Below are 24998 nucleotides of genomic sequence, written 5' to 3' on the forward strand. Positions count from 1 at the left end.
GTTTCAAGGAGATGGATACTCAGACAAGTTTAGGTGTCACTTTGAGTTTTCCAGGTTTGAAGGTAGGGCGGCAGGGGGGGGGGGGGGTTGCAGAGGGGCCATGCAGAGGTTTGTGGTGAGAGTGGGGAAGGGACTGGTCATGTTTTAGGTCCAGCGTCAGCTATGGTACAGGAAATGTTAGATTGGAGAAGTGGTAATGAGGAGATTGCACCTTCCCCTCCTATGCACAGTGTTTCATTTCAGACAAAGGCCCCTGTTTTTCAGAGTGGTGAGCAGGTACAAGGGCAGCAGTCTTTAGGGTAGTGGGGTCTGGTGAGTTTGGAGTTTTTGGTAGTAAGGGACCCGGCACATCAGTCCAGCCTTTTTCTTTACACGGTAGGGAACGGCATGGAGCAGCGGACTCAGTAGGGCGAAGTGAGACCCAAGTGCGCCAAGGAGAAGGGAGGGTGGAGCCTAGCGCGGCACATTCCGTACCATCGGGGAATCCCGGCGCGGTCAGCAGATGCAGGTTAGGCGCGACCTCGCTGGCCCCAACGTCTTCTCAGCATCATCGGATGGATCTATCAGTGGATACTTTAATTAAGAGTGGTAGGCGTGTTGAGGAGTACCGGCGAGTACAGTCAGCTCCCCCGTCAATGGTTCAGGAAGGGGTTGGTAAGACCCTTACAGGTTTACAGAGTCAGGAGACAGCGGGTCAAAATGTGTTGGTGTTAGGCCCTCCAAGGATGGAGGAGTCTTTGTTATTGGACTATGATGATGATAGTCCGGAGGAAGGTGAAGTGCGTGATGATGGGACTGGGGGGGGGCAATTTCATGCTTCTCATAGTCTTTTACAGGCACCAGTGGTGGTGCGACCCAAGATGGCGATGTCTGGACCAGGTCGAGAGCACGGCCCTTCAGTGAGGGTTCCTCTGATGGTGGACAATGTGGAGCATTTGGAATGGAGATCGGGTCCGGGGCAAGCCCCTTTGTTACGCCCAGGTGAGCTTTTTGAACCACGGGTCAGACCAAAAATGGTGTCTGTGGGGACAGGGGGGGAGATGCTGTCAATGGGTAAAGAGGGCAATCTACACAAAGGTCATTACGTGAAGGATCAGGGTGTGGGCACAAGCGACGGTGAAGGTAATCTGGGCACTAAGGTGGAGAGTGGTATGAATACAGAGGCTGTTGAAATAGTCAAGGATACTCTTCATAGTAAGGAGTTAAAGTTAAAGAAGCTGCCTTATATGGGTGTCACTAAGCCTCTGGGTGCCCATTTAATGTTATCCACAAAAGAAAGGATTTGAAAGGGTGAGTATGTCGAAATCCTAAAGTTGTTACACAGGGAGGTACGCTCTAAAGAAGGGTCCAAGGAAGAGGAATATGAATTGGCCAAGCGCCCTAAAGTTCCTTTGACCATTGAGAATTGGACAGCAGCGTTTTTAATATACGCTAGTGTATATTGCGAAAAATTTCCTGAGCGCTGCGTTGCACTTTTCAAATATATGGATGTTATACGAAAAGCACAGATAACGGGTAGTGGCTTTGCTTGGGCACAGTATGATGAGGAGTTTCGGGTGAGAATGGCTTGGGATCCTGAGGCAAAATGGGGAGAATTAGACACTGATCTATGGCAACATACAATGGGCGCCCCGGCCAGTGGTAAGACAATTTTTACTGCTAGTGGTTTACCGTTAGTTTACCGGCCCTTTCAGGGAAAACCCACCCGGGGAGGGGTGAATAGTGCAACCACACAGCCTGCCATGGGAGCATGTTGGGATTTCAACAAAGGCATGTGCACTAGAGAATATTGTAGATTCAGGCATGAATGCTCTCAGTGTGGAAGAAAACACCCAATGGTCAGGTGCTGGGGGCCTCGGCCTTCAGGGGGACAGCAGTGGCCGCAACAAAATGCGAGTGCAGCGAGTTCTTCACAGCAACAGCAGCCAAATAGGGGGAGGGTAAGAATAATGCAGGTTCTGGGCCCAAAGGCTCATACACCGGTTAAAGTAGATCAACTTGCCAAAGGACTGGAGGGTTATAGGGATGCTAGCTCTCGTCAGTTGTTACTAACAGGTTTTACGGAGGGCTTCCCTCTTGGTTATTCAGGGCCGCGACTGCGGCGTTGGTCCTGAAATTTGAAATCGGCTGATGAACATCCTGCAGTGGTGCAGGAGAAATTGAACAAGGAAGTAAAGGAGGGGAGAATGGCAGGTCCTTTTGATGATTGGCCCTTGGATGATCTGATTGTTTCACCCATTGGTGTAGTACCTAAGAAGGAGGCAGGTCAATTCAGACTCATCCAACATTTGTCATGGCCGGAGGGATCCTCGATCAATGATTTCATTGATGAGGAAGCTTCTTCAGTGTCATATTCTTCAGTAGATGTGGCCATGTCGTTGGTGGTGAGCGCAGGGCATGCAGCTGAAATGGCAAAATGCGATATAAAATCTGCATTTCGATTGCTTCCAGTCCATCCTGATGATTGGAATCTTCTGGGCATCCATTTCCATGGGAAGTGGTACTTGGACAAGGCATTGCCAATGGGCTGTTCAATGTCCTGTGCTCTCTTTGAAACTTTTAGCACTTTCCTGCAATGGTTTTTCACGCAACATACTGGACACCAGTTAGTAACTCACTATTTAGACGATTTCTTTTTTGTAGGCACTCCAGATTCTTCAGAATGTCAGTCTGCTCTGGTTAAATTTCAAAAGCTCATGGATCTGTTGGGTGTTCCATTGGCGCCTGAGACGACAATGGGTCCTTGCTCGACCATGTTTTTCTTGGGTATTGAACTTGATTCAAATGCAATGCAGGCACGCTTACCAGTTGAGAAAAAAGATAAAATGCTGGAGCTGTTGGAGGGAATGTTGCTGAAACGAAAGGTTACTGTCAAAGAGGTGCAAGTTTTGTTAGGCCATCTTAATTTTGCATGTAGAGTGGTCAGAGCTGGTAGAACTTTCTGCAGGCGCTTGGGTAGGGCTCTATCTGGGCACTATTTGCCTCATCATCATGTGCGTTTATCAGCAGGGGTCAGAGAGGATTTGCGCATGTGGATGTTTTTCCTGCGCTCCTTCAATGGAGTTCCTTTGTACAGGGAAGAGGACTGGATGTAGGATGTACAGATTTGCTCTGACGCAGCAGGAAGTGATGGTTTTGGCTTGTATTGGCAGGGTAGGTGGTGTGCAGAGCAGTGGCCAGTTGGATGGAGGAATGGTGGCAGGAGCATTACCTTTTCAGAATTTTTTCCAGTGGTGGTGGCTCTGACTCTGTGGGGTCATGAGTTTGCTCACAAGAAGGTGCTGTTTCGCATTGATAACCTGGCGGTGGTAGAAATAATCAACAGGCAGTCAGTCAGGGACACCCAAACTCTGAAATTGTTGCGAGTCTTTGTGTTAGGTTGCCTTAGGCATGATGTCAGTTTTAAGGCTCTACACATTCCTGGTATGGACAATGACATTGCGGATGCTTAGTCTCGTTCACAGTGGGAGAGATTCCATGGGCTAGCTTCGGAGGCAGACAGGACACCGACCCCCATGCCGGACCATCTTTGGAATGTAGGCGAGACAGGGTACTACAGTTGGTGGTAGGTTCTTTGTCTGCTTCTACTAGGGCGGCGTATGAATTGGCTTGGAGGGAATTTTTGTCATCTGGGGCCTGTAGACGTGAACCTGGTTGGAGTCGGTCAGAAGATGTCATTCAGTTTATCCTTGTTTTAATGGATAGAGGTCTCTCTAAGGTTACTATAGCCGGTAAGTTGGCCGGTGTTTCCTTCATGGGCATATTGTTCTGGGGTTACTCCCCTTCTGCTGGGGAAGTTGGGCGGAGGATGTTGGAAGGCTGGTCCCGGGAGCGGGGAAAGGCCCATATGGTAAGGAACCCTTTGTCTTGGCAGAATTTAGCCCATGTGTTAGAGGTTTTGTCTTTGATTTCTATGAATGAAGCTTGCCTTTTTGCAACACTCATGGTTTGGATGTTTTTTGGCGCTTTTAGAGTTTCAGAATTGTTAGGTTCTAAAATGCATGGGGGGTGTTATGGAGGGATGTTCATTTTTCTGAAAGGGGGGTGCATTTATGGCTATCTCATTCTAAAACTGATCAAAGATAGAGGGGCAAAGGTATTTGGTTGGAGGCATCCTCTCCTTCTGCGACGTGTCCTTTGTTGTGGGTGCGACGTTTGTGGGTTTTGTCAGGGGGGTTACTGGAAGCTGGTGTGTTCCAACATAAGGATGGCTCCAGGGTTACAGACTATCAGTTACGCATGGTGCTGCGGAAAGAGTTACGCTATATTGGTCTTGATGATAAACTTTATAGTACCCATTCCTTTCGGATTGGAGCTGCAACGGAGGCCAATAATAGAGGATGGTCACATGAAGACATCATGCGCTTAGGGCGCTGGTCTTCTAATTGTTTTCAGCGCTATGTACGTCATCCAACAGGAGAAGCGCTTGCGTCCTCAGCTTTGTCTTAAAATCTGATATTGCTTTTCTTTTTCAGGTTCTGTGGCTGGTCCCCGTTCCGCAGTTATGACCATTTGGATCGTTGGGCACTCTTTTGTAAAGCGTGCACATGTTCAAGCACGTTCCAGTTATTTTGGTCCTCAACTGGGTTTCAATGATCATTTGTTTAATGTTATTTGGAAAGGGAAAGGGGGTATGCGATGGAAAGAGTTGATTCCAGCTTTAAACTCTTGGTTGGTTGGGGAAACGTGTCCTGATGTTCTTGTTATTCATCTTGGTGAGAATGACTTATGTGCGGTTAAAGGTGTGGTTCTCCTTAGGGCTATGAAGAAAGACTTGTCTCTTTTGAAACAACAGTGGTCAGGCTGTCATGTGCTCTGGACGGAGTTGATCCCGCGGAGGTTGTGGAGAGGTGCGATTAAACCAAGAGTGATTGACAGAGCATGTAAGAAGGTGAATCTTGAAGTATCCAGGTTTTGCAGAGGTCTGGGTTTTGGTCGAGTGTCGCATAGCGATATTCGATATGATACTTTGAAATTTTTCCGAGGTGATGGGGTTCACCTCTCCAGGATTGGTATGGACTTATACCTTTTGGAGTTGAGAGAAGTGTTGTCTCGATGTTTGTAGATTCAGAATTTCTTGGGATAGGCTTGGTTTTAGTTGTGTTTTTGTGCCATTCCTGTTTTGGGGGGCAGAAAGGGCGGTATATTTTCCCCCCGCTTTCTGGGTGGCGGAAATTGGTGGTGTTTGCCAGGATTGGCAGGATTGTAGTTGGCATTGGTCGATTTGGGGCATAGGTAAGAGAATTTGGGTAGGATGATTTGTTGGGGTGTTTTCATAGTTCAGGGTGTAAGGAGTTGCTGGAGGGCGAACTGGGTAGTTTGTGTTATGGTTTCAGGGATTGGGTGTGTTGAATTTATTATGCGGGGTATTGCATTGTTTAAATTGTAATAATGTTATGTATGGATGGGGGTGGGTTTGATGACGTTTTAGGGGCGGTATTTGTAATTGGGGGTTAAGGTAATATTCTATTTAGTGAGGTTTAGTTTTGTAAGGCGTTTGGCCGAGGTTTTAAGTTATGTAAATGTGCACCTGTTTCAATAAAGCGGCCTTTTTCACACACAATTTTGGTCTGGTGGTCTGCTCACTCCCCCCACCACTCCCTCCCAAGGGGGATTGGGGGGTGGGCAGCCGACCAGAGGGAGGTCCCCCCCCCGGGCGGTTTGGGAGGGGCCGGTGGGGCTGATTAGCAGCCCTGCCGGCGGGTTTTTTATATGTTGGGCTTCTTTTTACTACTAGGGGCAGCCCAAGATAAATTCACGGGGCTCCTCCTCCCGGCCACCATTTTAGGCTTGGTGACCTGGTGGCCGGGAGCAGTTTAGGAATTTTTTCCCTCCCTCCCTCCCTATATATTTCATTCTTGCTTTTTGTCCGTTTTCTTGTGGGATTTTTCTTTTTTCCCTCATTTTTTGTTATTTTAGGTTGTCCGTTATTGTTGGGACAGGTGTATATGGTTTTTTTTATTGTATCTTGTCGCTTGGAACATCTGAGCGATCTCATCAAGGCCATCGTTCTAACATCTCTGAAAAGGTAGAAGGATTGGGGAAATGCCAGAGCAGATGATGGAAGGATCCAAAATTGCCATGGTTTCTCCAGCAGAGGTCACTTCTGCTAGCCTCTCATTGTTATATTCTTTTGGGCAGAGCCTGTAGTATTTCTCAATTTTGGGCCTGACTTTGATGTCGGTCAAAAAGCCTCCAATCAACATCAATGGTTTCAATTCCGACTGCCTAATTACAATCTAGGCGGTTGGAATTGAAACTGGCCTACAAGGTCGGAACCAGCTCATATTCCATATACGACGGCGTTTCCGCCGTTAGGAATACGTCGGTATACGGCAGGCTCTCCATGTTGAGCTTTCTGACATGGAAAAGCCAGTTGGAAAGTGCCTTTGATTGACCCTATGTGCTGTCCGGTTGGGGGCCGAGGTCCTTCCCCTGTTAATCCCTGCACCTTAAGGTGCCTGCCATGTGGTGCAGGTTTGAACAGAATCTCCCATTTCTCTATGGGAGCTTGTGCTACGGCTAGTTTACGGCCGCTGCACAAGCTCCCAAAGAGAAATGGGAGTATGTGAACACCCTATTGTAATACTGCAGTCAGGACCGCTGACCGGAGGTCAGTTAGTCCTGAATCCGCGATGAGGTCGGCCTGAGGCAACTCTGACTGACATTATAATCAGGGCCTTTATGATTTGCTAAATTATTGCAAAATCAGTTTTGGAGTGCAATGCCCACCGTGTTTAATTACTAAAGTGTCATGTGCTCAAAATTTTCCTTTAGATGATGTTGTGATAGACACTTCCTGTAGTTCTCCAGAGTCGAGAAAGTCAGAAGTCAGTCAAATGCCCATTGACTTATTGGGGCTTGTAGAGGGATTGCTGTAACTGGTCTCATTCTGACATGTTGTCTGTGCATACACTGCCTTCCTGACTGTTGTGCCTGCTGTGTACACATGTTGACACACCCCTCCAAACAATCATAACAGGATCCTAGAAACACGGCTATGATGATGCAGGACATTTAGGATATGATGCACATTGACAAGAGTATTTTTGAATATTAATGAAGTATGTCTAGCTTTGAAAAGGTGTCTGTTACATATTGTATGGATGTTCAGCCTATGCTGGTAGCCAAATGAGTCACTAAATGTTGCCTATTTTTGAGCATTTCTTTTCTCTTTTTTTCTTTTAGCATTGTAAAGACCCTACCTGATGGCAGTAATAAAATTTGCTATGAAAAAGGAGGGTCTGTTGGAATTGAAAACGTTATTCCCCTATAGCTTGTATTTTATGCTGTGTTAAGTTGGCATTCCTGATGCCATTTTCTTCAATAGCCGCCATTTTGCTCTATGATTGGAACTAAGCTTCTGTCTCATGTTTACTTGCTTCACCAGAAATCAGCTAGGATGTATTTGCAACTCCAAGGTTAGGCCTCACGGAAGTATGAGAAAGTCACTTGTTATCGCACACCATTCCCTTTAGATAGAGGTTCGCTCTCACAATTCCAGCTGCAAGCACAGACTGGATGACCTTGCCAGAAAGATAGTTTCTGCCCAGTCTAAGACTCTTAGTTCATCTTACTGTGCCCCTTTGTTCCTTGTGGCTGTTTGTGGAAAGTTACTGGATGAGCGTGTCTTGTACTCATGCTGCCATCTATAATTGTAACACTTATGCTTGTGAAAGTCAGTCCCTCTGCAGCTATCCCATGAGGCTGGTCAGACCGGACTCCGCTTCAGCACATTACTAATAAAATTGCTTAGTTTTTATTCTCTACTGTCTCCTTGACTCTTCATTTCTTGGAAGGCAAAGAGGTGGACACTAGTGACCCGGGTGACCTTATTCAGGTCACTTCCTTCAATGCCTACCTGCTTATGCAACTTGTATCTTGACTTTTATTTTTGCCCTGCTGTCACGCTAATCTAGCATGTACAGAGAGGCTTAGGCCTGCTTCTGATAACATGAAGTCCAGAACCTGACTGTGACTTGTAAGGGCCCACCAAGGTTGCCCTCAGAGTGGGCATTGAACTACTGTTCATTCCCTGAGGGCACTTCAACAAAAACAGAGAGGTCAGGTCAGTCTTAGGACTGCCACAAAACTGGAGCAAAGTTTAGAAGAGTAACACACTCACTCAAGTTGAGTAGGAAGGCCCTCACACACCGACCTAGTCAGTGTCATGCTTCATCACTGGGCCCCACCAAAGAGGCCGAGTGCCTCTTTGGTGTGCTGCAATGCCAGAAAGACTGCGGAGCTGGTTGTGTGAGAAGGGCGTGATGTGAGAGTAACTATAATTGAAAGTGCCTAAGAGGGTATCGAAAAAAATTATTTTAATGAGTGATCCCTAAGACACAGGTGAGTAGTATTTATGTGTCTGAATTTACATGCCAAGGTTTTAGGATAGGTTAAATTCAGCTAAATACAACAAAGTCAGTCAACATGTTTCTGCCATACGGGTGGTTTCAATTTACCAAGGCATTCATCAGGACTGTACCCCGGTGGTATGGACTCTCTAAACGTCCACCCTAACCTGGGGGCGTGAAAGTGAAAAATAAAAAGGTGAAAAAAATGCTTAAAAAATTAGAAGAGCGGGTAGCTCATTCTAAAGAAAAAGAACTCCAAATTCAGGAGTGTCTCAGCACTGTAAAATAGGGCGCTACTTGCACCATGGGTCTCGGGAGGAGGGTTGGAGCGCACCTGGCACATCGCCCTCAGCGCTCACAGCCCGCTCTGAACCTTCAGAATGCCTCGAAACCGGACCCCGTCGGGGTCCGGTTTCGAGGCATTCTGAAGGTTCAGAGCGGGCTGTGAGCGCTGAGGCTGATGTGCCAGGTGCGCTCCAACCCTCCTCCCGAGACCCATGGTGCAAGTAGCGCCCTATTTTAAACTTTTTTATTTTTCACTTTCACGCCCCCAGGTTAGGGTGGACGTTTAGAGAGTCCATACCGCCGGGGTATAGTCCTGATGAATGCCTTGGTAAATTTAAACCACCCGTATGGCAGAAACATGTTGACTGACTTTGTTGTATTTAGCTGAATTTAACCAATCCTAAAACCTTGGCATGTAAATTCAGGCACATAAATACTACTCACCTGTGTCTTAGGGATCACTCATTAAAATAATTTTTTTCGATACCCTCTTAGGCACTTTTAATTATAGTTACTCTCACATCACGCCCTTCTCACACAACCAGCTCCGCAGTCTTTCTGGCGTCGCAGCACACCAAAGAGGCACTCGGCCTCTTTGGTGGGGCCCAGTGATGAAGCATGACACTGACTAGGTCGGTGTGTGAGGGCCTTCCTACTCAACTTGAGTGAGTGTGTTACTCTTCTAAACTTTGCTCCAGTTTTGTGGCAGTCCTAAGACTGACCTGACCTCTCTGTTTTTGTTGAAGTGCATTTAACAGGGGACTGAGAGAGTGTCCTTGATTCTCCCTACCTCTCCCTTTGTTGTAATACATTCCCTGAGGGCCTCACGTAAAGCAGAGGTGGCAACGGTTTGTGAATCTTTAAAATGTTGATGAAAGGCAAGCTTACTGGCTTCTCTTTGTGTACAATTCTGCTTACCACAAAAATCAGATCCTTGAGCTGATATGTTTTGCGCATGTATGTGGCATAAATGTGCACCACATGTATGGTAGCACAACTGTGTGTGTTGTCTGAGTTCGAGCACTGATTTGATTGCGATAGATTTTGGATGCCCCTGGTTTAGCGTGAGACATGATGGATGAGAACAACATCTGTCTTGAAAAATGTATTTAAAAGTGGGAACCAAATGATCCCTATTTGTTCCAGTTCCAAATAACAAACAAACGGACTGCATGGCAGAGTACTCATAAGACTGCCATGTGACCATGGTTGGTATCTGCATCACAACTGGCCTCACAAATGTAAGAACCTGCTTAGCATCCACCCATTCATCCTTAAACTATGAACTATCTATGACTTAGAACCTGATTTAGATCTCAGCAGAAGGGTTACTTTGTCACAACTGTGACACATAACCCGTCCACTGAAAAATAAATGCTATAGGATTTATATTTCGGTAGACAGGATATCTGTCACGGTTGTGGCGGAGAAACACATCCGCTGAGATCTAAATCAAGCCCTGAGTGTTTCACAATTTGTGAATACGAGAAGCCAGAGCAACACTGTCAGTCCACTCAAGGCATCTTGACCTGCTGCGCCAAACATTATATCCTGCATCTATACCCTTCTTTACTTTGCCATCCCTTGCTGCCTGATATCAGGACATTTACCACAGCAAGAGACTAGGCAACAGGGTAGTAAGCCTCAAAACAGAAGAATTCCAGAGAAAACATGATAGTTGGCCACCCTGTACTGTTGAGCTTTGCTTGACTTGTGCTTTAGAATGTTACCACATACAAATTTACAGGACACAGACACTCCCAGACACTTAATACATGCCTATTACAAAGTGAAATACTCTTATGGAACAGTTTCTAGTTGTTCAAGGCTGGCTTGGAATGATTGTGAGTAAAATAGATGCACTCACGTCAAGGAAAATGTCAAAACAAAACTAATCATTGTAGGAATCCACCATCAGTCTAGCACATTTCAAATATCTTTGTTCTTGATCCCAGGCTGCTGACGATGTAACCCAACAAGATAACTGAAACAACCAGATGCTCAGTCTTTTTATTGGCCCCATTGAGATCGCATGTGTGTACATAATGCAGTGCATCATGGAACTGGTAGTTAGTAGTCACATATTTCTCCCCGTGTGTGTGTGTGTTGAGTACTCTGAAAGTTCAAACAAATCCTTCGCTTTCTCATAAGCGAGTCAGTTTTGTAGAAAGCAACTTGTAACAGCCTCCTTGACTCTTCTTCTGGTGTATCTGTGCTCCTTTCTCGTACCGGCAGTATGAGGAAGGAGCACAGACACACCACACCTCCAGATTATTCTTTAGGGCCCTTATCAAGGAGGCTCTCTCTGTCCTTGGAGCCGCCATACTACCCGTGACAGCTCCTACACTGCCAAACGGCCATTCTCTACCAGGAGACCATGTCACTACAGAACCTACTTGAACTGTTCAGCACACACACACGCCCTGACGAAGTTCAATCTTGTTGAAGGAAACACGTTTGCTGAGGCATTTTGCACATATCTGTTGGAATATCTGAATAAAGAATGTTTTTTCCTAAAGGGAAAATGACTACTTGTTTTTACTGAAACAGACGACCAGGGTAGTGCACCACTACACTTGTTCTCAAATTTTGTATATCTGCCTGGCAGTTCGCATCTCCCAACGCAGGTGCAGGAGCAGACTGTGCACACCAATATACACTACATGACCAATTATCTATAACGGGAACACAGTCAAGAGGTGCGGCCATTGGAGTCCGCCGTTGATCCTTGCCCTCTACTATGTATTTAAGTGTGTATGGGTGTGTAAATTTCTGCATAGGTGTAGAAGTGGGTGTTTGAGTAGCTGTCTGGGTGAATGAGATGCTGTGTGAGTGGCGGTATTGGTGATTGAATGGGTATGTTAGTGACTGTATGGGTGAGTGAGTGGCAGTGAGAGTGGTTTTGTGGGTAGGTAAGTGAGTGTGTAGTGACTGTATGGTGAATGAGTGGGTGTCTGAATGGCTATAAGAGCGAGTGACTACATATGTAAGTGGATGTATGGGTGAGTGAGTTACTGTTTGAGTGGGTGTTTGGTTAAGTGAGTTGGTGTGCGAGTGGATGTATTGAAGGGTAAGTGTTGGTGTGAATGGCTACATGGGTGAGTGGGTACATGTGTGAGTGCTCGTATGGATGTGTGAATAGGTATGTGAGTGGTTGTGTGGGTGTGTGAGTGGTTGTATAGGTGAGTGAGTGGCGGTGTTGAGAGGCTGTCCGGGTGAGTGGTGTTTGAGTGACAGTGTAGGTAAATAAGTGGGTGTGTGAGTAGCTGCATGGGTGAGTACATATGTGGCTATTTGAGTGTCTGTACAGGTGAGTGACTGGTTGTATGAGTGGCTGTATGAGTGAGTGAATGGTTGTGTAAGTGGCTGTATGAGTGAGTGAGTGACTGACTGAATTTGAATGATTATCTCTATGAAGGAGTGAGTGGGTGTGTGAGTACTGGTAAGGGTGTGTGAATGGGTATGTGAGTGGTTGTGTGGGATTAGGTGTGGGCATGTGAGAGGTTGTGTGGGGTGTGAATGGGTGTGTGAGTGATTCTGTGGATGATGTCATCAGAGAGATCATTTGAGATGTCATCAGTGATGTTACTGACCATGTCATAAGATATGTAATATGTGAGGTCATATGCAGTGCATTGTGGGGGTATAAAATATAGTTATATCTTAGGTAACTATAACCGCTGAATCTGAGCCAAACTATGCAACCTTTGTTTTTTTCAGTGAATTTCTAAGGTTTTTAAAATTCTATTACCTAACTATAATGTCCCTGTAACCTTTGGTTTTTTAGGTGAATTTCCATGGTTTTCTAACTAATAGTTGCGTTTGCAGAGTGGAGGAAAAAAGGAGCGGGCTCCGACTAGCTCTCAAGAATCCTGCTATGTCTCACAGGAGGGCTACTGGGCCCCAAGGAACCCTCAGCATCCAAGAGGACTTTATTCCCTAACCAGTATCATGATTTCTGTACAGGGTACATTGTTAATCCCTTATGTTAGCCTAATTGTGCATGACACAGGCAACATTAGCTTTGCACACGTTACTATATAAACACGTTTGCTTCTGTGCCACATTATGTGTTCTCATAGAGCCTGCAGTTATTTTCTCGTTCTGTTCTTTCATGGGATTCAGTCTGAACACAGTAGATATGGTCAAACAATAATGTCCCTTGTTATTTTGTTCTGGTCAGGCACTCGCACCTAGACGCAAAATAGAAATTCAGCTGTTTGTGAACATGTAAACCTTGTCATCTAGGTACGCAGAGTGGTAAATAGTCAGAATATCGAGTTTTTATTGTCGACTTGCACTAATATAAAGTGGAAAATATCCGGATACAAAAATATCAACTATCAGAATATTGTGGTAAAGTACAACGAATCTAATGTAAGTAATATCGTTTTTAACAATATCGAAGTCATTAATAACCTTTGCTAAAATATAGTTGTTAAAAATAAAAAAAATTCAGTTAGTGTTATGTATTTTAGTATGTATTTTAAATGTATGTGTTCTCTTTTTTTCTCTAAGTATTGCATCTGTTTTTTAATATCTGTTAAATTTGTAGATGTTATTATTTTTATTTTAAGTTAATTTTGCGTTTTAGTTCCGTAGCGGGTTGTACGTTTATAGGGGAATAGGGTGGGAAGTAATTTAATTATAATAAATGCATTAATCATTTTATTAATTAATATTTATATATTTAATATTTTATATTGGTAATTGCGGCGATTATTTTATTATTAATTGATAATTAATTGGTTGTTAATTATTATTATTAATTAATTGTCAATTATGTTAATTGCATCTATTTTTAGGAGTGGTTTGTGGGTTGAAAGGGGAGAGGGTGGGAAGTAATTTCATTATAATTAATGGATTATTATTTTTAATTATTGACCCTAATGTATTTAATATTTTTCATTGTTAATTGTGGTAAGGCATGTATTATTATTCACTTAATAATTGGTTAATTATTATTAATTAATTTGTAATTATGTTAATTGTGGCTTTTTGTAGGAGTGGGTTGGGTGTGGATAGGGGAGTAGGGTAGAAACTAATTTAATTTCAATACATTTTTTATTATTTATTGTTATTATTAATTGATTTTATTTTGCTTGTTAATTGATATCAATTAAAATAATTAATTGTTAATTAATTATGTTAATTGTGTCATGTTTTACAACATTGGTGGTGTCATTTATAATGGAATATGGTGGGAGATAAATTATTTATAATTAGTTAATTATTTGTCAAATTCATACTAACTAATTAATTAAATATTAAATATGCTAATTGTGAAATAATTTTGATGTGTGAGTTGTGCGGGTTATAGTTGTAAATGGGAAGAATATTAATTTATTAATGTAAAGTTAGTTATGGAAACTAAATATTTTAGGTGTGTGTTTTGGTGCTTATTGGGGTAGAGAAAGGAAATTAATTTAGTTTAAATAAATTAATCATTAGTTGATCATTAATATTAATTCATTAATTGATAATTATGTTTGGTAATTGTTTTGTTTTTATTTTGTTTGGTATTTAGGTTCAATAGCAGTAATCTTTAGTTTTATCCCCTCCGCTATCCAACACTTTCCCTACTGTTGTACTCATTGGAGTGGGAGTACTAATTTATTACCCTCCGCTATTCAACACTTTCCCTACTGTTGCACTTGCTGGCATGGGAATAGTACGCTTTATCCCTCCGCTATCTAACACTTTCCCTACTGTTGCACTCATTGGAGTGGGAATAGAAATATATTCCCCTCCGCTATCTCACACTTTCCCTACTGTTGCACTCATTGAATTGTAAATTGTAAATTATTCCCCTCCGCTATCCAACACTTTCCTTTCCCTACTGTTGCACTTGCTGGAGTAGGAATAGTAATTTTTACCCCTCTGCTATCCAACATTTTCTCTACTGTTGCACTCCCTGGAGTGGCAAAAGTAATTTTATCCCCTCCACTTTCCAACACTTTCCCTACTGTTTCATTTGCTGGAGTGGGAATAGTAATTTGTAGCCCTATGCTATCCAACACTTTCTCTAACGTTGCACTTGCTGGAGTGGAAATAGTTTTTTTTTCCCCTCTGTTATCCAACACTTTCCCTACTGTTGCTCTTGCTGGAGTGGGAATTACCCTCCGCTATCCAACACTTTCCCTACTGTTGCACTTAATGTAGTGAAAAATGTAGTTTTAAAAATTAAAACATATTTTAATAATTTAATGTATAATATATATATAAAAAATTATGTAACAGGTGTATATAGCGACCTCATCAAATCTGCCCAGCTCCACAACGCCAACAAACTATAAGAAATAACTTTGGTTTCCCACATCACGCCATTCCAGACATACAGCATTCTGGGTGTTGGAGTTCTACACTATCTACAACATGGCGGATGATCACATGGTTGGGGTGGCGTTTGGCAGCGTACAGCTTTAAAAGACACGGACATCTAATTTGGGCAATACGGACATGAGGCACGGCAGCAAGAGGTGTCTGAAGAAGGAGTAAATCCGAAATGCATTATACCTACGCTGTCCAGTTGCCATTAAACAGCCTCACCTGAAATTCCTTGTTTGTAGCTCCTTCCTTTCACGTCGCTGGAGGGCGGATGCTGATATTTCGTGTCGGCCAGAAGACACATCAAGGAGCTCCGTTCTGTCAAGTGGTTGCCTGTCTTTCTGGTTTCTGCCCAAGCAGAGTAATGGAGCGTGCTCAGGTATGGGCTATCAGGCAACCCACCAACTGAGCGCCGGCATGCGAGGGACACTGCTTAAGCGCAGACCGTGACTTCACGGGAGTGTTGGTGCACTCTTGCCGACCTATGACCCAGCTACACGGCACCCTGCGGGTTTGAACGGTATGCAGGGACTCGAGGGGCCAGGACATTAAAAAAGCGACCTCATCAAATTTGCCCAGCTCCACAACGCCAACAAACTATAAGAAATAACGTTGGTTTCCCACAGCACGCTAGTCCAGACATACAGCATTCTGGGTGTTGGAGTTCTACACTATCTGCAACATGGCGGATGATCACATGGTTGGGGTGGCGTTTGGCAGCGTACCGCTTTAAAAGACACGGACATCTAATTTGGGCAATGCGGACATGAGGCGCAGCAGCAAGAGGTGTCTGAAGAAGGAGTAAATCTGAAATGCATTATACCTACACTGTCCAGTTGCCATTAAACAGCCTCACCTGAAATTCCGTGTTTGTAGCTCCTTCCTTTCATGTCGCTGGAGGTAGGATGCTGATATTTCGTGTCAGCCAGAAGACACGTCAAGGAGCCCCGTTCTGTCAAGTGGTTGCCTGCCTTTCTGGTTTCTGCCCAAGCAGAGTAATGGAGCGTGCTCAGGTATGGGCTATCAGGCAACGCACCAACTGAGCGCCGGCATGCGAGGGACACTGCTTAAGCGCAGACCGTAACTTCACAGGAGTGTTGGTGCAATCTCGCCTCGACCTATGACCAAGCTACACAGCGCCATGCTGGTTTGAACGGTATGCAGGGACTCGAGGGGCCAGGACATTCAAATAGCGACCTCATCAAATCTGCCCAGCTCCACAACTCCAACAAACTATAGGAAATAACTTTGGTTTCCCACATCACGCCATTCCAGACATACAGCATTCTGGGTGTTGGAGTTCTACACTATCTGCAACATGGCAGATGATCACATGGTAGGAGTGGCGTTTGGCAGCGTACAGCTTTAAAAGACACGGGCATCTAATTTGGGCAATACGGACATGAGACGCGGCACCAAGAGGTGTCTGAAGAAGGAGTAAATCCGAAATGCATTATACCTACGCTGTCCAGTTGCCATTAAACAGCCTCACCTGAAATTCCCTGTGTGTAGCTCCTTCCTTTCACGTTGCTGGAGGGCGGATGCTGATATATATATATATATATATATATATATATATATATATATATATATATATATATATATTTATTATATTTCTAACATTTTAAAATGTATTAAAATAATTATTTATTCATTATTATTAAGTAAATATATATATTTTATTTTAAATATGCATGTTTAATTTATTTTTAAATTACATGTATTTCTTATAATTGTTAAAATTTTCTAATAATTCTAAAAAAAAATAAGTTATATGTATTATTTTCTTTATTTTACATTATGTGTTATACATTAAAAAAATCGATATTTTTTACTTTGGTATTTTTAACATCTATATATTTTTTTCAATATTTTAGTATTGAACATTATGAAGATAGGATGTCAAAATGTTTACATCGATATTTATGTCCCGATATTTTGGGAACATAATATTTTGTCATTCAATATTTTATCAGTGATCCACGCATAGCAATATAACACAGAGAGAGAGAGAGACTGATATTTTCTGAAAAAAGATCACAGCTGTATCAGAGATGTATAACGTCCATCTGTGTATGCTAAGGTAGGGGGTCCGCTGCTAAACCCAGAGATCTTTGCTATATAATCAGTTGCTTCTGAAGCAGGGGAGGAGGTTAGGCTATTCTGTCTTATAATGTGAATGAACTATTCATAATATGCGGTTTACTGACAATGCTGATTGCATTTTTGCTAGGCAGTTGGTTTCTGATTGTGGCACGTATGCTGCACAGTCCCAAGGGCCCTATAAAAATGCAGCCCTGAGAGATGGGGTTCCCAGGGGCTGTAAAGTGTCTGGAAAGGGGGTGGCGTGTCCCCCTCTTCATAAGAAATAAAATGGGGTCCTGGGGTCTGTAAAGACTGGAGAGGTTGTCTGACGCAATAATGAAAAGCAAAGCATGTCATGCACACACCCCAAAGAATAATAAATTAGCGTCAGGAGCAGCTCATGTACTTTCCACTGCTCCTTGCAAGGAGTACCCTATAATCTTCTACATTGGCTTTTAAAATGTTTTTATCTGCTTGGTGGTGTTCTTAGGAGGCACAGGGGCCCAACAAGGAATTTTGTAATGTTATCGGGGGATGCAGGGAATGTTGCAGCCTCTGAAACAGAAATAATATTTAGTAAGTCTCCTAGATAATTGAATCCATGACCCCAGAAGAGCTTGTCATGTTTTTTAAGCACTCCTAGCTGGAGCTCTATGCTCTTCAGCTGGTGTGCTGAGCCATCTTATGAAGGGTTCTATGGCTGCCCTTTTCAACTAGAAAAGCGAAAAAAACTCTCCAAGAACAATTGGTGTTTTTTTTAATTAATACGTTTTTATTATAATCACGTTTATTAAACATTGCACTGTGGGAATTATTGAAATATAAATTTCATTGTTAATATTGTTCTTATTTTAACAAAGAAAATACATGTCTTTTATATATGTTCATATATCGATTCCTTCATAAATCCAAAAGGTCCACTTTTAATATTTTGTCGTTATGATCCTTTAGGAAAGTCAGTTAGTGTACCTTAAAATGTGAACCAGGCCCTGTGCTCAAACCCCTTTCAATCCCCGCTGCCTATGGTTTGGGCACAGAGGGGGTGTTGGGCACTGGTAAAAATGGGGGTCTCTAGTTGGCAGAGGTAGGTACCTTTGTCCAAATAGGGATCCTTGCTTCTAGTCAGGTTACAGGGGGATCATACTGTAGATAATCCCAGCTCACCTCCTTGGTAGCTTGGCATGAACAGACAGGCTTATCCCAAAGGCAATGTGTAAAGTATTTGTTCCAACGCTCACAGTAAAACAGTGATAACACCACAAATGGACACCACACTGGTTATGAAAAATAAAGTATCTTTATCTAAACTTAACAAGACCAAAATGATAAAAAAAACAACATATATTTATTAGGAAAAATAACTGTCAAAAGGTTTTAACTGAGTTCATAGTAAGCGATTGATTCATGATTTCTTGCCATGTGCCCTGTTGTTGCCACAATATTCACCAAGCCAAACAGCCGCAGTGATGAGAAGCGTCAAAAAACATAGAGATGCGTTGATTCCGGAGACCTTTGTGAAAGTGATGCCACAGTTCCGCTGGACACAGGGAAGCAATGCGTTGGGTCCGGTCTGTAGGAAGAAGCGATGCGTCGAATCTGAGAGAACTCCGATCTATGGGTTATGCTTTGCGGAAAAAGTTGCCGCACAGGGACGATGAGTGGAAATCCAGGATGCGTCGGCAAATGATGTGGCGGCATAGAGCGGTGCTGTGTCAGTTTCTTCAGCCGTGATCCCTCGATTTATCGATTCTGGCATCGACAGGCACTGCGTTGGTGATGGAGCGTGATGTTTTGTCATTTATAGGGGTGCATCATAATCAGGGAAAGTCCGCACCCGCATATATTCTCATGTTGTATTAACATTTGACCATTAGAAGATGTTCAGTAATAACACACAAAAGTGTAAGTGGTAGGAAAAGTGTTATGCCATATAAAAAGACAACGAAGCATTCATGTGAGGATATTGTATTTCATAGTAATTGATATAATTTGCCTAACGAAATTGCTAATATGTAATGCGATGTGCATGATTTAAACGTGCACCATATTAAAATTGCACATAGACGTGACTTCATTGCATTTATCATAAGATGCTCGCAGTTAACATGAATTTACTGTGCTTCTGTAATATAATGAGATGTAAAGGCCTAAATGAAAAGTTCAGTTACTAGCATTTGAGAAGCCTACGTGTTTTACACTTATGTTGGCTGATTTCTGTAGGCTCGAAGTGTATTTTCCCTAGGAGCTCAGTAATGAGGGTTTTAGTGAAATTACATGACCATGTTGAATCTGTTCTGTTCTCGCGTTTCTGTTGCAAGTGGAAAAAGTTGTCTTTGTTAGTTAGAATAACGTCTTTTGTTTAGAAAAGTTAGGCTCGGGAGGATGCATTACATTTTTGTGTAGGAGCTGATAATTGAGAGCTGGTGTTCTTTCTCATTGAGGGAGGCCTGGGAATCAAGGTCATCGAGCTAGGAGCTGGGAGCACCAACACTGTGTGGAAAATCACCTATGGGAAGTGTAAAGCGAGATGAGGTGATCTGTTGGCGTGTTTAATGTTTTTGTGTTTTGTATTGGGGCTAGTGTCCCAGGATGGATTCAAGAGAAGGGGTGAGGAGATCGAAGGAGAGTGAAGGAGCATCTTAGAACAAGCTCTGTAGCTTTGGCTACTTGACCTTTCTTAGGAAGTCTTCATGCGCTGACACCTTATCCTGATCTTGCCTGGGAAATGCTAAGTAGGGATGTCACGATGTAGGGGCAGACTAATGCTTATTATTCATGCTCTGCACATGAAGACCAAACTCAACGTGGGGGCAATCATTGCCTGCGTTCTGATTCTGCAGATTGTCATTTTGTTAATGATTCATTGTATGAAGTTATCCCGTAGGTTTGGATTTGTTTTAGTTCCCATGTAGTTCCTATGTACTTCTACAACCTCGTAATGAGGTGTTTGTACATCCAGTTGTTTTTGGCTTTGTAATAAATCCCACTAACTTGGAGTTCGAAGTCTGTGATTCTTCTGAGTCATGGTTTCTTGTAAATTGTAATCCTGTTCAAAATAATTGTTTCTCCCCTCTACGCTTCTCAGGAGGCAATAAAGGTCCGTCTGCTATGAGTTCCACAGTAATTTGGTAGGGAGGAACTTTGCCCTTTCCAGTTGGTACCAGAGTGACAGTTGCCTTTGCAGCGAGGGGAGAATATAGGAATATTAAGGAAATTCAATCATAGTGTCCCAAAAAGCCCAGAGGATGAATGGTCAGAGAATTGAAGGCGGAGGACAACTGATTTTGGCACAGACCGACAGAGAGCGACGATGCGGCAGGAACAACAGTTCATGGTGGAGTGAGTATGAATAGGGATGTGTGAGTTAGATTGCGGTGATGATTTGATTGTGTGATGTCTTGCGGAGTTGGGTTGAGAGTCGAGTGATTGTGGTTTCGGGCTAAGCACCCGTGGTCCATGTGATACGATTTGTTTTGTTTTGATGTCAGGCTCCACGAGTTGCCTAAGGTCCTGGGATAGATTTGTGGTGTAGAAGACTCCAGAGCTGTAATTGCCTGACCACTGATTGTGGGAGTCATGGAACGTCATCAAGAAAACCCATTGGGATATAGGGAATGTGTGTGAGAGAGTTTGGAAGAGTTGTGTGGGAAGCTAGTGCACAAGGACGGACCACAGCAATTTGAGGGGCCAACGCAGGTCGTGGGTCACTGTGTGTGGGGGATCTTGAGCGAATGGATCCTTTCAATTAGTTAATTGACTGTCCGGCCGCTGGTGGGCAGATAGTTGAGGTGACTGTCCGGCCATTTCATGGACAACAGTTACCTGAGGTGAGACATAATTACTTGTGAGACTCTCCAGTCGTTTTGTGGACAGACAGTTGGTAATGTGACTGTCCGGTCGTATGGTGGACAGACAGTTACTTGTTTCTATGAATGTGTAGGAAAGAGATTGTAAAGGAGGGTGAACTGCTGAGTCGAGCTGAGTGAGGACGAACAATGACGTCGGAGTGTGCCACGCTGCGATAGGTCGGTTGGTGTAAAGCCGCACCGGAATTTGGTGGATTGTCATCAGGAAGTAAAGCGAAAATATCTTGTAAGGGAACAGATTTGGTTTGAGCATGCAATGCTTTAGAGTATTATGTGACCTTTGTAGTGGAGCTAGAGGAGTATTAACTCGAGCGGGTGAAGAGGCACTACCCGAGGACACACCAGCACATTATATGGCCACAAATGTAGGACTCCATACCATAGTTTGGATGCTAAATTGGCACAAGGTTTCTGAAAAGGAGGAGGAGTTGGCTTTTGCACGTTATGGTTCATTCAAATTGGATGTATTGTACCAGTTGAGGGCAGTGATGGCTTCATTGCGGACTCCACCTAGACTAACACAGTTTGAGGCTTTATATGCATGGATAAGAGCAGTACATGCGAGGAAAAGGGACTGAAGTCGGGAAGTGTGAAAAAGTCAATAAGGGTGTTTCAGTATGCACAATGAGATGCATTGGTGAAAAGATGAAGAGTAGAGACTATTGAGGGAGAAAGGTTATTCCCGATGCTTGTGAAAGTAGGAGATGCTCAAAAAAGGAAGGAAGACGAGGATGATAGTGACACCGATGACAACTTGTTGGAGACGATGTTAGCAGAGCGTCCGACTCAGCATAATCCAACGTCGGAGGAGGGAAGACAAGCGCTTACAGAAGGGACAGGTGAATTGCAGACAAGTCCTAGTGCGAGAGTTGTGAGAAAGATTTCAACAGGAACAGAAGGAATAGGAATGCAGCAAACGAGGGACACAGAGATGTGTGGAGCTAATGCTGTTACACGGATACTGGATGCTCTTACGGTGCCATACACCATAGGCCCCAAAGTGTCAGTGTATGATCCAGGTCAAGCAGGAAACAATAGACGATCGCAGTTACGAGCAGCAGGAGGCAGCATTAGTGCTGAGGAAATGGTGCAGTCAGTAGAACTGGTTCTTCTTTGCAACTTTTACAGGCTAATACTCCCTTGCCAGCTACTGCAGACTCTTCTATGGGCCATACTGAGTCTAGAGCAGCAAGATCAGTGTCGTTAGCAGACTTACATTGTGATGTGAGGATGTGGGATCACCAAGTTGGAGGTCCCAAGGGGAGAATACCAGAAGGAGGAATGGATCAAGGAATTTTGGGAAGTCAAAGTGTCTCACGGTCTGTAGTTGAAGGGAGTCACCGAGGAAATCCGAGCAGTGAATGTTGTAGAGCAAAGCAGTACATCAAGTCAGGGAACAATTAAAGCTGCTATAAGGGCCAAAGTGCTAGATGTGGTGAGGCTGAAGGCAGAAGCAGAGGAATCATAAGCAGAAATTTGCCTTTGGAAAGAATGGAATTGTATGAACAAGATGAGCTGTTGTTTGTGGCGAAGGACGTGAGTCGCAGGGCAGGAAAACTCACAAAACATGGACAGAGTTAGCACGGAGGTATGATGTGGATCTGTCCAAAATGAAAATGTTACAGGGAAGTCATAGGCTAAATTATAGTGATCAGGATTTGGAAGAGAAAAGAGTCATAGGATTGAAAACACAAATTTTAGAATTGATTGTAGGGAACATGCATGGAGCAGGCTTGACAAGTGGGAAGAGAGGTGGTCTAAGAAGAAGAGTGTCAAAAGGGTATAGGTGATATGCCGCCTCTGGGCGGAGGAACAGCTGGAGTAGAAGCTTACCCATTGTAAGAGGTACTGAGTGGAGGGTGTGTGCATGTGCCTTGGAGCCGGGGTGATTTGGCAGCGTTCACAAATGATTTTCCTCTGCTGAGGGAAGAACCTGTTGAGTGGTATAAGCAAGTTGAATGCTTTCTTAAGATGTCAAAAGTTTTGTGGATTGATTTGAATACATTGTTTGACATTGTAGTAACAAGTGATTTGTGGTCAGCATGTAAAATTACTGTTGAATATCCAACGTCAGAACGAGACCCTATTACTCATGGTTCTTCACCTGTGGTTATCAAAAACTTCGAGCAGGTAATCACATGGTTACAGTAAAATATTTTGCCACAAGATATTGATTGAGTTAAGATAGATTGGACTACCCAAGAGCCCAAAGAATCAGTTCATGCTAATTATGACAGGCTCTTGCAAGCCTTGAAGCAGTACAGTGGGTTGGATACCTTAGATTCCAAAGACATGGAACAGTTAGTCTCCAAGTTCGTTTTGGGGTTAAGACAAGAGATTAGCTTCATGATCCATCAACATCTGATCTCTCCGTGGATAAAATCCTACGGTATGCTTAGTACTGTAGTGATGAAGTAGACTCTAAGCATAAGAAACTCAAGAATAAGTTAATGTTGGTCCAAATGAGAAATGCAGAAGGGATAGATCAGGCACAGCCGAGGGGGAACACTAGAACGAAGAAATAGAAACGGCCAGAGGGGAGTCCAAAAACTCGTCAGGTCAGGGAAGAGGGAAACCTGTAGACCCTAAGACAGGAGTAGATGTTGGTACTCTGAAAAAGACTACGGAATGTCATTATTGTCACAAAATCGGGCATTGGAAGCGCAAGTGCAGGTTAAATCCCGCATATCAGGTTCAGGAGAGGAGATAGTACAGGTGCATGAGCCGGTAACTACCAAAGTAAGACCCAGATCGATACAAGGAGGAAGCTTAGGACCACAAGTGCAAGTTCTCCAACCGCTGAAGATTCCACAAGCTAGCAGAGCTTATCAGCAGATGCCACTCATTGAGACTTTCAAAGAGTTCGACCCAGACTCGTTACAATGACGGTGCCTGAGGGGGGAGGAAGACTGTACCCTTGGAGCAGTCTTGGAGGTAGACCAGAGAGAACCGTATGTAGAGGCAGATGTTGAAGCTCGCCCTATCATCTTTTTGATTGATACTGTTGCTATCTGTTCTACTGTAAGATAAGCAGTAGTCCCAAACCTACCCCTCTCAGGACAATCGATCCAAGTTGTAGGAGTTGCAAATCAGAGAATGACTAATACTTTGACAGATAAGACACCTGTGAGTATAGAGACATTTCATGATTGACACCAATTTGTAGTGTGTGATTCAAGTCCGGTCTGTTTGTTGGGTCGTGCTCTTTTGTGTAAATTGAATTGCATCATCTATTGCACGCCCAAAGGAGTGGAGTTGCAGACTAATGACGATGACATTGCATTTAAACTGGTGAAGCAGAATCTCTGTATAGAGATGTTCCCTGTGTTGACAGTTGAAGACTTACCACTTGATTTGAGAGATTCTGGCTCTTTGGAGGTATGGGAATTCACAGTGGAAGAGATAGGATTGATCAAAGGGTTTGAGCCAGTTAAGATTCAGGTCAAGCTAAATGTTAAGTTCCCAAGAATGCCCCAATACAATCCGATGCCGGACACAGTGGCAGGAATCAAGCCTGCAATTGAGTCCATCATTGAGCAGGGAATTCTGAAGGAGATAACGGGGAGCCCATGTACTTCACTATAATGGGACTGCAGAAACCGAGTGGTAAGTTCAGAATCGTGCAAGACTTGCAAAAGGTCAGCCCAATTGTGGTTCCATGTTGTCCTGTGGTATTGAATCCATCAGTGATCCTGTTTCAGTTACTGTGTGAAGCTGAGTGGTTCACAGTGATTGACTTGTGTCAGGCATTTTTCTCAATACCTCTGCATGAGGAAAGCTAATATTGATTTGCTTTCCGTCTGGAAGATCGTGTGTTAAAATGGTGTTGTATCCCACAAGGGTATACAGAGAGTCCATCGATTTTCAATCAGATCCTGAAGAAAAGTCTCGTACTGCCACAGAATTCAGTTCTTGTGCAGTATATTGATGACCTTTTGATCACATCTGAAATGGAAGATGCTTGCAGGATTGATACAGTTGCACTGTTAAATCATCTAGCAGAGGATGGACACAAGGTGTCTCCAAGCAAATTACAGTACTGTTTGACTGAGGTTCAGTATTTGGGTCACCAAATTGAAAA

This window comes from Lissotriton vulgaris, chromosome 2_1 (genome assembly GCF_964263255.1).
Source record: "Lissotriton vulgaris chromosome 2_1, aLisVul1.2, whole genome shotgun sequence".
NCBI classification, from domain to species: Eukaryota; Metazoa; Chordata; class Amphibia; order Caudata; family Salamandridae; genus Lissotriton; species Lissotriton vulgaris.